This window comes from Lampris incognitus, chromosome 11 (assembly GCF_029633865.1).
Source record: "Lampris incognitus isolate fLamInc1 chromosome 11, fLamInc1.hap2, whole genome shotgun sequence".
NCBI lineage: Eukaryota > Metazoa > Chordata > Actinopteri > Lampriformes > Lampridae > Lampris > Lampris incognitus.
This window is the reverse complement of record NC_079221.1, coordinates 14,364,138-14,378,931: the sequence shown is the minus strand read 5'-3', so window position 1 is coordinate 14,378,931 and position 14,794 is coordinate 14,364,138.

Genomic DNA, 14,794 nt, shown 5'->3' with positions numbered 1-14,794 from the left:
TCATTATGCAGCAAGGGTCCTTGTGTTCTGCTGACATTTCCTCCAGCAATGCTCTGAAAAGGTGAATTTTAGAATTCTTGCGAATGAAATTTACCACTCTTCACGTCTCCTTTTTCATTTTCCCACACAGTTTAGCGTACAATACTCATTTGTGAATAATGCAATGAAATGCTAAGAGTGGTGGGTTAACAGGGGAAAGCATGCTCACCAAGGCCTTGTGTTGTCGCACCATTGATGGAGCCCCATCGGTGACAACAGACACAATTTTGGTCACACCCAAGCCATTCTTCTCAAAGAACTGTGTTAATTTGTTAAAAGATGATTTCCCCGGTTGTGGGCCCAGGTAGAGGAAGCAAACAAAGTAGCTCTTCCCAAAAGGTCTTCCCATCAAAAAAAATCTAGCTAACACAGATAGTTGTTCCATATCGGTTTGGTCACAGGATGAGTCTATGGCTAGTGATATGGCTTCTGCTTTCTTCAAATTGGTGAGTAGATTGGAAAAACACTCCACTTAAAAGTTCTACTCTTTTTGCTGCTGTGTTAGCTGACAATGGCACCTACTTCAATAGTTCTACAACTGTTTTCTTGTTTTTCTCATCATGACTCAAAACTTGGCCAACCATATCAATTGCACACATTTTAATAAACTCAGCATCAGCGAATGGCTTCTTAGCTTTATCAAGGTTCCATGAAACATGCAATGATGCAGCTGTTGCAGTCTCTTGTGCTGATGTAGATTTGCAGATAGTTGAAATGGAGTGCTTGAATAATATATTTGCTATTTTTTTGTTTGCGGTGATCTGATTTTGCAGGGTAGTTGGCATTAAAACTGGAAGCATGCACAGTTTTGAATTGCCGCTTTAGATTATCTGCTTTGCAGACAGCTACGGTATGCATGCATATCAAGCACGTCAGTTTGGCATTGGTGTGGTCTGCTAAAATAAAACAAAACTGATCAGTTCAATCAGATTTGAACTGACGGTTTTCCTGGTCGACTGCGCATTTTTGTGCAGGCCATGTTCTTGGTTTAGGAGTTATTGATTATCTGTGACTTAGCTGGAGAGTGGCTTTGTCTAGTCAAGGACCGTAGAGAGTGCGGAGTACGTCTTATGTCTACGCACACTCTACAGCATAGGTCAAGTCTACGGTGTGGGGTGAGGTCAAAATAAAGTAGAGTAGCACGCACTTTATTTCACTTGTTATGACAGGTGCGTTAGTGCCAGTGGGGCTGTGCAGGCCAGACATTTGGCTCTTGCAGGCTGGACCTGGCCCGCGGGCTGCTTATTGGGGTTCAAGGGCTAGGGGATGGGACCAGGCCAACATGCATCACCACGCATCATTTGCCTTTCAAGAAAAGAGGTGTCTTCAGCCAGACTCAAGAGGGTGTAATATCCCATACAATGTGTTTTACTGAGTGAAAGGAAACAAAGTAAATGAATCACAGTTCCCCCTACTCCTCAGATTTCTACATTCAAAAACACTGGAGCCGGAGTGGTTTTGTTGAAGGTTTTTTAACGCCCCTCAAATTCCTTAGCTTACACTCATTGTCCACGGAAAACTATATGACCAAGACTGCAAACTGGTATCTACTTAAGGAATTTGAAAATGGCAGATATTGACAAATGTATTGTGCATTGACTGCCTTCATTTTTAAGAATTTGTTTGGGTTGCTTGCTTTGATTTGTTGTTTTTGTAATTCACATTGCTGAACAGTAGGGGTCATAATTCAGATCACTTAATACTGTAAATGCAACACAGGAATGTTGGTGAGATGGAACTGGTAGTGTTCAGTACTTTACATTTTAGTTCTTAGGAGAATTATAAACTATGGTAACACCGAGAAGAAAAACGAGCTAATCTGCATTTGGGTTTTTTTTTTCATTGATGATTTAGTTTATATTTTGAAATGCACCATGAGTTTAGGGAAGACATGTGGGTTATACCTTTAAACACCCCCAACCGTCCAAATTATACCCACCCCAGACCAAGAGAACCGTGTCACCCCCATCCCCTCTGAGACTTCAACAGGCCTTTGTGATGTGTGAAACCTTCGCCGGCTTGGATTCACCCTTTCAGAAATAAACGTCGCTAAGAGCAGAGAGAGCGATTGAGACTCTGCGAGAGAAGAAAATGGAGATAGAGAGAGACAGAATGGACAGACTGCTGTTTGACAAATATTGTGAAACGTGGTGGAGGGCGGCGGTGTTTTCATTGCTGACATCAACATGAATTTCTCTGGCACGGCTCTCCCGGCACAGCATGGGCTCAGCGCTGGGAAACTGGAGAGGAAATTCTCCAGGCCGCCAGGGAGAGAAATCAAAGAGTTTGGTCTCCGAGACCTATGACACACTGAACTCTTAACTGACCCCACTACACTCTCTCTCTCTCGCTCGCTCGCTCTCTCTCTCTCTCTCTCTCTCTCTCTCTCTCTCTCTCTCTCTCTCTCTCTCTCTCTCTCTCTGTCCCTCCCCCTTTCAATCTCCCTCTCTGTTCCACCCGCTGTTTTCTCTCCCTCACACACACACACACACACACACACACAAAAGGCACTTCTCACATATACGTTTTCTAACATTAATGATGAGAGGGAGTTTTCTGTATAAGGCAGCAGCTTCTGTTCTCACAAGCAACAACTTATGCATAAGGCCTGATTTATGGTTCTGCGCCAACATGAGCATAGGGATATCCGTACGCTACGGCGGGGTCTCAGTGGCCATGTAAGGGGCTCCGCTGTAGCGTATGTACCATCTCCTAATGCAGGTAAAGTGATGCTTCTGCGTAGAATCCACACACAGCCTACACTGTTGCCTATGCAAGTTGCCTACGCGGTTGTCAGCATTCATACTTGTGCGCTGGTGTCTGCTTTGCTGTGCAATTACACTGCTAAAACAATAGACCCCTTATCATGTGACGTAAAAGCTGCGTTGTAAACAAGATGTGCATGCAGAACGTGTGGCAAAACATGGCCAAGAAACAATGTGCGTACCTATGAAAGCGTATAAAACTCAAATTAAACGGAGAAAAGTTAGAAATTTGAGAAGATGGAAATCTCAGAATATGTTGAAGGTCTAAGCAAGGAAGACAGAAAGCATTACGAGTGGAAACTTCAGCTAAGCACTGGAGGAAAACTTCCCGATCCGTTTATGCCTGCGGAAGCTCAGTGGAGAAGTGACGTCACGAAGTTGCCAAACATCAGCTGGAGGGACGTGACTGAAGACCTCATGGACACACCAAGTATATTTACGAAAGAATCATTGAAGGCATACAAGTCTTTAGAAGCATACGATCACTTTATTGGTGGACATGTCCAAGACTGCTTTTACCATCCGTTATCGAAGGAAAACAAGTTTTGCTTCATCAACTCGAAGGTAAGCCCTCATAGTTTAATTGTTTGGATAGTTGAATTGTTTGTATTCAACAAAAGTTGATTTGTTGTACGGTTATGAGATCGAGGCTGGAGTCAATTTATGACCTCAAACATCACGACACAAGAAAGCTGATGGAATCGTTGTCAGATTTGAGGGAGCCTAGGCATTAACAACTCACACTTTGGTTTGGCAGTTGCTCTACTAGGACAGTATCACATTTAGAGCCGTTACTTATCACAATACTTATTTGTGTAAGAAACAGATATATACCAGATATGAAATATCCTCTGCAAATCTTCGCGTTTAATATTTGTTGTTCGGACCAGGTCTCCCAGTCCTCTCGACGGATCACATGAATCCACGCTTGTCTTCTTCCGTTTTTCAATTTGAGTTTTCCCTTTCGGCATGCAATAAAAAATGCAGAAGCTTGTATTTACCATCTTTACGATTTGTACAACCGACAGCGCAACAACTATGAGGCGTTTCGTTTTAAATCAATTTCTCTGTGATGATCTCTTCGAAATGAAAGTAGTAATGTTGCAAACACAAAACTCGGGGCCCCTTTTTGCCTCACAATCTGCGCACGCACATTTGGCGCATGTAAACAAGGGAACACATCTATAGTTGGTGGTGGGGTTTCTATGCCACTGTGTTGAGTTTCTCATAGACAGAAGTTTCTTCGTGTGCTTCAAACAAAGGCAACTGAAACTGAATGTATCATGTTGGGAGTTGGCGCTAATAAATGTTGAATAACAATTACTTTTACCGAAATTCATGCAACGCAGAAAAGACAGAAGACGTCGAAATGTGCATATTTGCGAACTTCCTCAACTAGCCTGTCCTCGATTTGGTCCATGGTTTGGTGAAGAAGAAGAAGAAATTTTGCCGGGAGGAGACCCCAGGGTAGACCCAGAACTCGCTGGAGGGACTACATGTCCAATCTGGCCTGGGAACGCCTTGGGATCCCCAGGAGGAGCTGAAGGGCGTTGCTGGGGAGAGGGACGTCTGGAGTGCCCTACTTAACTTGCAGCCACCGCAACTCGACCCCAGAGAAGCGGCTGATGATGAGATGAGATGAGATGAGATGAAGAAGCCAGAAATGCGATGCTACCAAACGGACCAATCACAATTGTTGTATTTTGCGTAGCCGCACGTCGCCACGACATGTAGCTTTGGAGAGGTTTACATCAGGCCCCGGCATCGATTCTACGCAGAAGCCTAAAGCAGGTGTAAATGTAACTGCACGTCGAGGCTACGGGGCCATGCAGACACTGTGTGAGCTGTGATTGGTTTGTCTGGGCTGCTTAGCTGTTGTGTTTCTGACGCTGCCACCCGGCAGATTCATCCGTCTCTCATATTTAGCAAACATCCCCGTCCTCCTGCCTGAACGTGTTCAGTGTTCTCACTGACCGTCCCCCCTTCTAGCATCATTTTGTCCATCTCAGTAATGCTTTTTCACTCACCTAGCAAAGCCATTTCCGTTGCAAAACTGGTTGTGAGAGAATATGAACACAATTATCTTGGCACCTGATTTGTCTACATGCTACATGTTGTGTAGCATGCACAACACTGTTATCTAGTGTACGGCGGTGGATTTGTGTCTACATAGTGGTATAAATCAAATTCTACACCATAGACACTTAAGGTGGGGACCCACAGTTGCTTTGGCATAAATCTCATAAATCTCATGTTATTGTGACTGTTCAAACGAGCCCATTCCCACTCCCAACTCGCCACATATGGACGCTTGTTGAGAACGACCTCTTTGTCACTGTTCAACGCTCTAGGTACCCCTTTAACGCCAACTTTCAATGTGGAGGGACTGAGATCACTCATAGGCACACAAAAAAAAAACCCTAACACTAACCCTCACCTCATGACATCAAAATGAGTTATATCACACACAAATCAGTGTTTTTAGAGAACAACAAATCGTCCCTGGTGCCGGCACGTAATTTTAACACAACACATCATTATGTGCCACAACCACATGATGCGTGTGTTAAGAGGTCGCGGTCATTTCACGTATTTCTGTGAGATCATGTTGATGAATGCACACAGATAAAAGATAGACTTAGACTCTTTACTTCTATTTAAAAAAAACAGGATAATCTCGAAGGTTTTTTGTTGTTTTTTGTGCCTACAACTACCCTCCACGTTGAAAGTTGACGTTAAAGGGGTATCTAGAGCGTTGAACAGTGACAAAGCGGTCGTCCTCAACCAGCGTCCATATGTGACGAGTTGGGAGTGAGAATGTGTAGTTCAAACACCCCCCCCCCACCACCACCACCACCACCACCAAAACCGCTGAAGTCCTCTTTAAATCACGCTTGTATAAACGATGCCGCGTTAAAGGTTTTGTTTGAATTATGTTTTTCTTTACAACAGAATGACTGGCGTTTTTGAAAATGGTGTGTGAAGACGTTTGATTCAGTTCTGCAGACTAGTCTCTTCATCCAGTCTAAAGGTAAGGAGCTCCTTCATCTCAGAGTCCGTCCAATTTTTAGCCAAACGTCATGTAGCCGCTTGTGATGAAATGAAAATGTTTTGTTTGCGTTGTGTATGGCTGGAGATCAGAATCTCCCACTCTGCGTGTCTTGCACGCTTTAGATGGCGCTCAATAATCGCAGCGCTTCCTGAGAACTTGGTGTGATTGGTCCACATGCGTCATCCAAGGAGTACGTCAGCATATCCCAGCGGGAATGTTAGAAGGTCTCGAGTTGTCAGTAGCCGTAACTGATTTGCCGTCAAGTCGTTGCCAGACCCCCATTCACACATTGACCCCTGGATGGGAATATTAGATGAAATCAACGTTAAAGGCTAACTGTGTGAAGTGCCTAAACACACACACACACACACACACACACACACACACACACACACACACACACACACACACAGATAGTGTGTATTTCTGCTGTAAACTCTGCTTCTACTAAATTGAAAAGCCATTTGAGGTCCGTGTTCATCGTTGTCTATACTGAGTGATCAATACGAAAGCAGGGCATCTGTGTCTGCCATCTGATAACTGCTCCTTTTCTCTGGGAGGCTCGGGGGGGGTTCAAGGTTCAACAAGCGTGGTCTGTAGACCCTCATTAAAAACTAAACACTGCTGCCACAGACAGACAAACAGACACACACGCACAAACACACACGCACAAAACTCAAACTTGTGTGCTCTGTTGAGTTAATGATGATGTCATTAGCCCGGGGTTTGAAAAGTCAGGTGCCAGGAAGCGGGGATATGCTCCACATCACGGGCAATCTTTCACACTGCATGTTTGTGTGTGTGTGTGTGTGTGTGTTTGTGTGTGTGTGTGAGCGTGTAAGATAGATTGTACAATAAGGTGGAGGCACCATTCTATGCCACAGTGATGAAGCTTTCCACCCCAGCTCCTCCTAAAGGAGGCACACACATAATGGCCACCATAATGAGGAGTTCTTCCACACCATCGAGCAAGTGCACACTGAGCAGGTGCTCCACCGCTGTGGTCACCGAAGGCATTCTTAACAACTGGATTACTCTGTGTGTGTGTGTGTGTGTGTGTGTGTGTGTGTGTGTGTGTGTGTGTGTGTGTGTGTGTGTGTGTGTGAGAGAGAGAGAGAAAGCGAGAGAGAGAAAGATTTGAATGAGTGCTCTCTAAAGTTGCAGGTGTGAATCCAGGAACCATTCATTAAGGGTCAGGTGTGTGTGTGCGTGTGCGCGCATGTGTGTGTGTGTGTGTGTGTGGTGTGTGTGTGTGAGAGAGAGAGAGAGAGAGAGAGAGAGAGAGAGAGAGAGAGAGAGAGAGAGAGAGAGCCTGGGTGGCAGGTTTAGAGGGGAAGGGAGGGTGAAGAGCAGACAAAAAAAATAGCCACCAGTCTCCATCATCCATGTAAGAGGAAGGGGTCCGGGTAGGTGCAGGACTGACGGACCGTAGCAGCTTGTTAGGCTTCCTTTTATTTTAACCTTTCTTTTCTCTGTTCACCCCATCACCCACTATTTATCAGCACAACCAAATAGGTTCACGATACGTGAACTGTGTGTGTGGGGGGGGGGGGCAGGAGACATATTCTGAGCCCCCTCTGCTTCTCTCTGATAAATGTAATTATCTATTAAACATTACCATCCTACCCTTTTCATGTGAAGGAGCGGTGTTTGGCGTTCTGGACGGTTCTCCTGTTGTTGATCCCCTCTGCTGGTCCTGGTGAATAGGGACTGCGGCGTTTCTGTGTCGCTCAGCGGTCCATGTGTTCGCCTACAGAGAGCTACAAGGTCCACAATCACCACTCGGTACAGACGCCAAGGGTCCACCGAGTTCTGTCAAAGCAGGCAGGGCTGTTTTAATCTACTCGGCTGGAAGTCTCCTCTGTAGGGGTGTGTGTGTGTGTGTGTGTGTGTGTGTGTGTGTGTGTGTGTGTGTGTGTGTGTGTGTATGTGTATGTCTGGAACAGTGGACACGATAAGCTACCACAAGATAAAAGACGGATTGGATGATGACGTCATAGATTTTCCCCAGATTTTCCGGCGGGTCTCCGGAGTTTAAACCTGAATGAAGCGGAGGATCCGCACTTTGGCTGTGATGGCGTCCCCCGCCTCTGTTGCTCTGACAACCAGGTTGTGAGGATGAGGGACATTTAAGTTAATGCAAGAAACATTACGCTAAATGTCCAGTCGCAATTATCTGACCACAGCAATTTCATACCTAAAGTTTTTGTGCTGTGGCCACCTCCCATGGCCTGTCCGTCCATGTTAGTATGATTATGTGATCTGTGTCTGTGTGTACGGGAGCATGCATACACTCCCCCCTCCGTAAGGAAGAAAATGGGAGGTTGACTGGAGAACTCCAAATAATGCAATTAAACACTGACCGCAGGGTTCAGCGCTGCTTATCAATACACCCAGCAGGGGGGCAAAGACCAGCGTAGGCCGGGGCTTCAGCCGGCTGCTCTATGGAGATGGGGTGTTTCATTAAAGGCCATCACTCAAAACTCATCTCCCCTCCGCACCGCTGAAATGTGACAGCATCCAACATCACCATGCATACAATCAAACAAAAAGCAAGCAGAAAAGGGGAATATGTCAGCAAGTAGACAACAAAAAAGAAAGAACGAGTCCCTCATCAAAGGCTGACTGGTACACGCATCCATAGGTGTGCTGTGGGGGGGGGGGGGGGGTCCCTGCATGGCGGTGAAGGCAAAATGTGCTGTTTGACAAGTTGCCCCTCCTCCCCTCCCCCTCTGCCACGCTCCACTCTCAGCACCGTCAACCCCAGCAGGTAGCTCGTCAGAAGCCGGGCCAGACCAGAGTTTGCACACCAGCCTGGGAGGCGACAAAAACTCCCTCGCCAGGTATGAACCAGGCTTCCTCCGTGCTGCGCCAAACCTGGGCCGGAACTGGTGCCCCGGCCACTGGGCACCCGGAGGATGAACCTCACACATACATAATAAACGCAACGCCCCGGGGCCTATGATGGATCTCAACGTGTGTGTGTGTCCTCTGTAGAGACGCTTGTGGCAGATTACAGTGTGTGTGTGTGTGTGTGTGTGTGTGTGTGTGTGTGTGTGTGTGTGTGTGTGTGTGTGTGTGTGTGTCCTCTGTAGAGACGCTTGTGGCAGATTACAGTCAGTGTGTGTGTGTGTGTGTGTGTGCGCGTGTGCGCACATATGTGAAAAGTGAAGCACATAGCAGCAGCATGCATCATCTCCTGCCCGAGTGTGATCCTCTACTGGACCTAACCTCATCTGCATAACTTAAATATGCACCGTTAAGGTTGGCTAAACTGACACAGGGCCTAATCAGGAGGAATGACTTTCTTTGGACCACAGGGTTCCACTGGTTTAGAGAGGCTAAGGGGGAGAAGGAGAAGGGGAGAGAGAGAGAGAGAGAGAGAGAGAGAGAGAGAGGATAACAAGAGTTAGAAGGGCAGGGTGAGCATTTAGAAGGTTCTGGAATCTACACACACACACAATGAAGGGGGAAGATTGAGCAATCGGCGCTGGTGGAAAGTTTCCCCTGCAGCAGAGATGTGTGTGGGTGTGTGTGTGTGTGTGTGTGTGTGTGTGTGTGTGTGACTCCACACAAACGCTGGAGAGTTTAGAGAATGCAGCCAAAGACGATGGGAACATGAAAGACTGAAGATGGTCCAGCTGTTTCCCAGCGATGGATGAGAGCTGGGAGAGAGGGCTCGGCTGAACAAGCCACTAGCCGACACACAAACACGAGAGAGAGAGATGGAAAGAGAATGAATCAGTGAAGGACTCTTCATTAGTGAGGAACTCATTATACATCAATGAATTACAGTGGGTGTGTTTTCATGCAGACTAATGACGTGATCACAAAGTGATGAAGGCATTTCTCTGACTCCAGTAACTTCATGTGCACGCCTTTATCTCATCGCCATCAATGTAAGGTCAAAATGGGAGCAGGCATTAGACGGTTAAACACTTTGATTTTTGCTCAATCTTTCAATTTATCTGTGCGTTTTAATGTCTTAAGCTGTGCTCACATTAGTAGCGTCATACATGGAAATTAATTCCGCCTCCTTCCGACATCAAATGAAAACCAGGCGAAGGCCGAATAAAGACCTTCACTTCCGGTCACGAAGCGGGTTTTTTCGTCGTCTTCACACCAGGTTCAAATCTGGCTTTGACTTGTGAATTCACACAAGTGGTCAGTATTTTGAAACACTAGTTATTAAAAGAGACCATGTAAACACTTTAATCAAAATATCGCCTCAAACTGATTAATGCCAGTAAAGGGGTATTGCTGGTACTCATAATGGTCGTCGGTTATCATCCTCCTCCTCATCACCGATCTCCCAGGTCCGTGCGGAGCTCGGCGGCTCCATCTCATTTCAGAATGTGCTGGTTGGACCTCAGCGGGCCTCCAGCAGGGAAAATAAACAGCAGTTTGACAGCCGTCTTGTCCCGTCTGCAGCTGGACAGATGCTGTATTGAGACAGGTGGACGGCACATGGACCTCAGGAACACACACGCTAACGGACGAGCAGCATCGGTCAACATTATCCAAATACACCCACCATATGGTAAATAGAAGATCCATTTCCAGTTTTGTCTGTTGGAAATAACGATGTTTGTTGCTGTTTTGGGGGTTCGGTGTCCCAAAGTCAAACTCTTTTTCAAATATTCGGGGGAGATTGATATTCGGCCAGATGCGCAGATGAAGAAAAAAAAACCCCACTAAGCGGTGAGTTTAATGTAATATACAGTTAAATGAACTGCGGCCACGGCATCTGAGATACCATCACTCTCCGGGGGTGTTTGCTCGCTATGGAGGACGTAGCGGGGTTTGAATCCACTGTATTTCAGCCAAAGCAATTAGCCAAACAGGAGCACGGAGAGGTGGGCTTTGATCAGGGAACTGTGAAATATTTATGAAGAGAAGTGGCACATGAAATGAGCTCTGAGTATGAGTATCTGTGGGGGTCTGGAGGAGGTTCCCTTCAGAGGGACCTTCAGGGGAGGACAAATGCTTGGACACGCAGTGGGGTTACTCTGGGCCCCGTGTGCCCACCGCCCATTCAAAATGAAGGGCAGGGAGGATTGGACAAGCCCAAAATGGCGGCCTAGTTTCCAGGCAGAGAATGGATCATGGGGGAGTTAATCCATCATGGGTTTTGGGGGGGGAAGAGGGAGCGGAGTGCGAGCTGGCCTTGACGGACACAGAGGTGGTTTTCTTCTTCTTCTTCTACTCCAGCCGTGGATTCAACACGCTCAGGCATGCACTAATTTAAAATCCACACTGGCCATTGGCTTTGCAGCGAATCAATATGCTTAATTAATTTGTCTATACATCATCGCAACCCACGTTGTGATCTATGAATTAGCTCGTACTGAATAAATAACCGAGGACATCTACGACAGAAGTGCAACAACTCCTTTTTACTGTATTTCATTAATAGGTACTGCAAAAAGAAGAAAATAGTTGGGCTTCGCTATCGTTATTAAGAATAATATTCAGCCCTTCATTTTCACCTCAAACTCCTTCAGCATCATTCTCTTTCTGTCTGTCTCATAATCAAAATGATTATGAATCAATTCATTTTCATTTCTTTCTAAATTGCCACTTATCTTCTCGGGGTCGAGCAGATGATTGGTGTTTCACCTGTGATTAGCGTTAGCCGGGTTCATGTCTGTGGCTTCCTGTTCTTAATTAAATCACCGAGACGTCTGACCAAGGGAACAGTTTCGTCCTCGCGGTAATGACGAAGCTGCCCTCCGGAATATTTTCACACTCATGGAGAGGAACATGGGAATCCTAATGCAGAGCCTTCTTTTTTAGAAAGCGCAAATTTGTTAACACACCTATGCAAAGAAAAAAAAACAATTTCTGGAGGTGGGCTGAGATTAGACCTTTGCATTAACTAGCTCTGATTAAAGCTGGTGAAAGGACCGTACTACAAACCCATTTACTACAAATTGTGTATACTTTACATTACTGCCAGCCAGTTTCCACAGCATACTGTAGTGTTTTATATTTTTTAATAGTTATGGTTGTTCACTATTGTCGTTAATACTTTCCGCTCGGCTGATAAACTCACCTTAAAAATCCTTGCTTACACTGCCATGATGAAGTCATTGACATTTGTAACACGTTCTATGAAGCTTGCATCTATAACGCCCTATAAGCATCTATAACGCCCTATAAGTGTAGCTATAAGTCATTGTAAGATTCATTATAACCATGTATACACCCTCGCAACACCTCGTAACCACCTTTATGATACATTGTCAATTTAAAACGGGTTTATGCATTATAAATATGTCACCATTAGCCTGTTTATCTGTCACATGTCATAATGCATCATAGCCAACTTGTTTTGCTGAAGTTTTGTAGAGATGCATAATGAGACTTCAGTGCTATTTCAGTCTTCAGCCATAGCCGTTAGTCATTGTAATACACATTATAGGAAAGTATGGCCGTTATAGATGCAATAGATGCTTAGAGGGCATTATAGATGCTTATAGGCGTTATAGATGCAAACGTCATAGAAAGTGTTACCCAAAAAATTTTTCCCAGGGCCTACTTTCTGGCGGACACATACATTCTGTTGTCTTTAAATTAGTTGTGCAATGACAGCAAAGCACAACATCTCAAATCAGTCCGGGCTTTCAACCGTTATCCTGCGACAGCATTACTTCAACAGAAATGACCGTAACTTTGACAAACTAATAATGGTGACTAAATGTTCATGTTCTTGGATCACTTACCTCACACATGTTTCATGTCTCTGCAGGTCGAGTTTCATACTGCAGCGAAATGAACGGGACTCCGTGGCTGCCTGAAAATATAGGAAAAACGTATTCAAAAACAATCTAAAAAAAACTACGGGATGCTTTGGAAAAACGGTCGGGAGTAACGTAAACAATACGCTGCATGTAGTAAATGGGCTACAGCATGTAAAAACACCGGTATGGCCCTTTAAAGTGTAAACGGTTGGACATTTTGGAGCTAAATCAAATGAGAAAAAAAATTCACCAGGAACACAAAAAAAATAAGAAAGACAATAAGTCATATTCCCATTTTTGACCAGTCACTATGTGGGCAGCCATGACTGGTAGAGTAAAATAAGTTCCTCCCAAACTTCAAACACCCCCCCCCCCCCCGCATGAGCCCATCTTACCCCAAAGCAGAGGCAGGAGTGAGGGGTCAGAATGGGGGATGGGGGGGGGGGTAAGAAGGCCCTTGGCTCTCTCCTGTTGTTAGCTCAGCCTGTGTCGGGGCCCCTGGTCCAGACCCCCACCCCACCACCACCACCACTACCCCCCTCCCCCCTCCGCGGCCTAGCGAGGCCTCCTCGGAGCAAGCCTCCAGCGTTCCTCTGCTGTTTGTTGAGAGAATGCAGAAAGGAAGACCTTGAACCTGACCCTCCAAAGGGCTTTTTATTCTCAGCTCACGCACCGCAGTTCACCACCGGCTCCCTCCTTCATGGCCCGCTCTTTATTTAACCCCAGCTATTCGTCGAGTTTCTGTTAAAAATCCAATTAGGTAAATTTGAAACAGTCCTGGTGAGAGAACCTTATCCTTTCTGAGCAGAGATAACTAACCTAATTAAGACTCGCCTCCTATCTCTGTCCTCTTTTGAGTCTGCAAATTAAAAAAAGAGGAGAAAAAAAAGAGAAGAACTTGTTAGAGATTAGGGGATAAGATTAGATTGCTAAAGCAAACACTGGCAGGAGGACGTGGTCGTTAAGTGCCCCTAAACTGCTTTGTGTGCTTTTCACAACAAGGGTTTCACACTTTAAAACCAAGGCCAGGAGAGAGAGACACAGAGAGAGACAGACAGACAGGCAGAGAGAGAGAGAGAGAGAGAGAGAGAGAGAGAGAGAGAGAGAGAGAGAGAGAGAGAGAGAGAGAGAGAGAGAGAGAGAGAGAGGACAACAAAAGTAAGAGCGTGAGATTAGAATGAGTACAGATAAGAGATGGAGAGAGATGATGGTGTGAAGTGGAGAAAGAGAGACAGATAAACAGATGGAGGAGGAGTCCGTCAGGCCACCTGTGAAACACTGACTTTGTTTTTTTGGGGGGGGGTTTTCCTTCCTTAAAAGAGATTCCCGAGAAGGTGTTGGGAGATTTTGAGGGACATGTGAAGCAACATAAGGGTTGTTCCCCATAGTCCTGTGATTATAACACACACACACACACACACACACACACACACACACAGAGTAAACACAAACAACACGCCTGCTGAGTTTAGTTTACTCCTATCAGCTGGTTCTGGCCATTCCCCCAGACCACCCCAACTCTTCCATCTATTGGGACAGAGAGGGGTGTGTGTGTGTGTGTGTGTGTGTGTGTGTGGGAGGGGTGCTTAAAGCAGGAGTTGAAGGGGCCCTCCACCAAATTAAAACCCAATCAATGTGAATCTCTCTCAGCTTGGTCAAAGCCCCCCCCCCACTAAAGCCGCTCCCCCCAGGCCCCTCCCCACCCAGTCACACACACACACACCCTCCCCCTCTGACCCACAGTCACCCAGCAGTATCACAGACAGAGGACTGCAGGCACTGCCCTCCTTTCCAAAACACCACCACCGACCCATTCGCTCACTGTCGCGGTCTTTAGTGTTCCCTGAATCAAATTGATCCTTACACTTGTTATTTGTGATGTGTGTGTGTGTGTGTGTGTGTGTGTGTGTGTGTGTGTGTGTGTTCATATGTGCATAGTGAGACTGTGCAGCTAAACTGGGATTTTTCTTCACCTGGCTACGGTGTAGGGAGCTGCTCTCTTTGGTATGCTTTCACCACACACACACACACACACACACACACACACCACATGCGCGCCTCCTGCTGAAGTGCAGAATGTGATGAAGCGTCCTTGCTGGAGCTGAGCAGTGGGGAACAGTTAGACCCGGGTCCAGCCTTTGATCATCTGGTCATGTGAACATGACAGCTGACCATATGTCAGAGAGGAGGAGGAG